We start from the raw sequence: 2988 nt of genomic DNA on the forward strand, positions 1-2988 counted from the left end.
AAGTTTCTATTCGTGTATTTTCTGTCGCTGTCTTCTCTGGAGATCAGCAATCTGATTGCTCACTTCTGGGAGGTGTTCCGCTAGAAGAGTAATCTGTCCCTGGATCTGCAGGTATTGGCTCATTGTCCCCAGCCCCACCCTAATCATCTTGATCTTCAGGTGTATGTGGCGGCGAGTGCTCAGGTGAAATTAGTAATGATTGAAACTGAGAAGGTGGTGATGGAAGGAGGAGGATTAGTACCGACATTTTTCCTTTTTAAAGGAATGTGGTAGACCTCTTCTGTCTCAGGTTTGCGTTTTATTGTCACCTTTGTGGTAATATGTCCAGTTATTGGGTGAATATATAGCTCCTGCTGTTTCAGATCCGGTTTGGAGGGAGGAGCAGTGAAATGTTGCTCTTTGGCTGGAATCGGCACATCAGTTTGTTTCGGTGCCGGTATTTTGGGAGCTGGGGCTTTGGATGCCGCTGATTTGGGATCTGACGTTTTCGGCGTCTAAGGGGGTGGGGCAGAGCCTGACTCCGAAGGTTACGGCTCGGTGGCTGTTTTCGAACTGCTCTGTTTGGAGCCAGAAGGCTTTTGGGTATGTTTCGGGGCCGAGCTGGAGGACGGGGCCTTGGAAACATGTTCTCAGTACCGACTGAGGCACGGAGGCAGGGGTTGGACCGGAGCCGCCTTCTTGGGCTGAGGTGGACTTTGGGGCAAGGGAGGATCTGTACTCCCGGTATGCTGCCCTTGTGTGAGGTCTTCCTCCCCCTCTGAGCCGTAGTCTGAGATGGAGATCGGGTCTTTTTCCTCCTCCGCTCCCATGGCGTCTCCGGCCTCTTGTCCTGCCTCTTCTCCGAAGAGGGCCGGAATGGAACTTGTGTGTTGGCTCTGCATGTCGAGACATCGAGCCAGACGGTCGTGAAGAGTTTTCTTCGATCGGAAAGCCTTACACGCATCGCTCCGGAGACAAGCACAGGTTGCACAGTTTGTGTGAGTCGATGCGCAGAAACTTTGCGTGGCACTGAGGGTAGAATTTAAATGGAGTCCGTTCCATCCACTGCAAGGCGGACCGACGCCTTCCATGAGCTATCCGATCAAAAGAGGGTTTTTTCAGTAAATATGATACGCGGAGAATGGGATTACGCGATCGAAAAAAATACTGTCGAGGGTGAGTGTCTTGCGCACCAAGGGAAACCAGAGAAACTGCATCAAACCGGAGCGCAGCAATTTACGTCCGATCCTGATGGCGGAAGAAAACAATCTGACAATGGAGTTGATGCCCATGCGCACTATCACTGAAAGGATGAGTCACCTACCTTGTGACTGGAAAGACTTCTACGAAGAAAGACAACTTGCAAACATCTGGACTCAACACTAGATGGCAGGAGTATCAAAAGCATGTGATCTACAGCTCCCATGCCTCAAACATTTTGTTATGTGGGGGACGTCACAGGCCTGGTTGACTTTTCTACCATCTAGTTCTTGTCCAATGAAGCTCCGGATCTTATGTTCACCCTTCGCCAAGTTAGCATCTTTCTAGAGAATTCAATAGGGCAGTACTTGGTTTCTTCATAATAGGGACATTGTACGAGATGGTTTCCAATGGCTGAAGTTCACACAGACATTCGGTCTTGCTGTTTTACAGGGCTGTGTCTTCCTTTTTCAAATCGCGAACATGTGGTTGATGACCAACCAGCAGTACCGCAGTGGATCTCATCTCCCAACCCATTAACCAAGGGCACAGTAAGTAGACAAGTTTGACTTGCACCGCTCACGAGTCTGTAAACAGCACAGAAGGAAATTGCCAGGCCCTCTCTGCAGAACCCACCTTCAAAGCGGAGTTTGTACGGTACCATAGGCCATGGGATCTACACTCGTAGGGGCAAGAGCAGAGCACTCGGGTGTAAAAGAATAAAGAAATGTTGGTGCCCAGCATGTCAAGAATGCATATCCCCCAGCACGAAGAAGGGAAATGAAAAAAGGTGTACACACTAGTTCTGGCTGACAGAAGCACCATCAGAAGACTGCATCAGACATTCAAAGGAGCAGAGGAACCGTCGACAAGGAATAGTAATTTCTCCAAAACTCCCAAAAAGGCGCTAGGATGCTGCGCTTCCTTACAATAGCAGTGTGTTATGTTTCTAAGAGCTTCAGACGATGGTGTGCAACAATGGTTAGGAGAATTATGGCAAACACCATCTGCTGGCCCCCTTTGTATGCAAGAGGGAGAAAAAAAACCTTTAACTGGGCAAAGGTAGACAAGGGAACTTTGCAAACTTTTAAAAACCTGCAGCTGGGAAGAGAAAATACTTTGTACATCACTAGGCTAAAGGCCACACTTCCATTCTTAAGCTTAGCGCCCAGCAGCAACAAAAGTAACGACTGCTTAAAGGCGGCATACATTTTATTTACATACAGGTTGATGTCAACTTTAAATACCAGAACTTAAGCCAACAAGTTATCACCCAGATAGGTTTCTGGCCTTTGTGGCAAGGGATTGGTCACATCTTGACAGAGAACAGGGGTAATGCAGGTAAGAGAATGCAGCATTTGATCACTGTACTGTCACACCATACCCTTAAAACCGATCCGCTTGTACTGAAGCAATGCCTACCAAGAAAATCAGGGGAAATCTCCATCAATCAAGGGAAATTCTGAAGTAAATCTATTTTAAGGAAAGGCCATTCTGTACCAGTTTGCATATTGAATAGACTAATTGGACAGCTTAACTTAAAAATGACAGCAAAAATAAATAACAGCCGAAGACTAAATCACTAATCAATACCAGGAATTTGGATAGCTTATGGTTGTGAAATGAAATGGCTGCTTGAGAACAACTATAAGAAAAGTTTTGTTTCACCTGGTCCAGCACATATGCCGCGAAGGTGCTAGAGGAAAAAAACCTACAGCTTTAATTACAATTCAGCCTCCCTTTTAAGCTTCCGGGCAGTTGAGACACTGTGTACATTGCACCGACATACCACAAACACATGTATTTATT

This window comes from Triturus cristatus, chromosome 12 (assembly GCF_964204655.1).
Source record: "Triturus cristatus chromosome 12, aTriCri1.1, whole genome shotgun sequence".
NCBI lineage: Eukaryota > Metazoa > Chordata > Amphibia > Caudata > Salamandridae > Triturus > Triturus cristatus.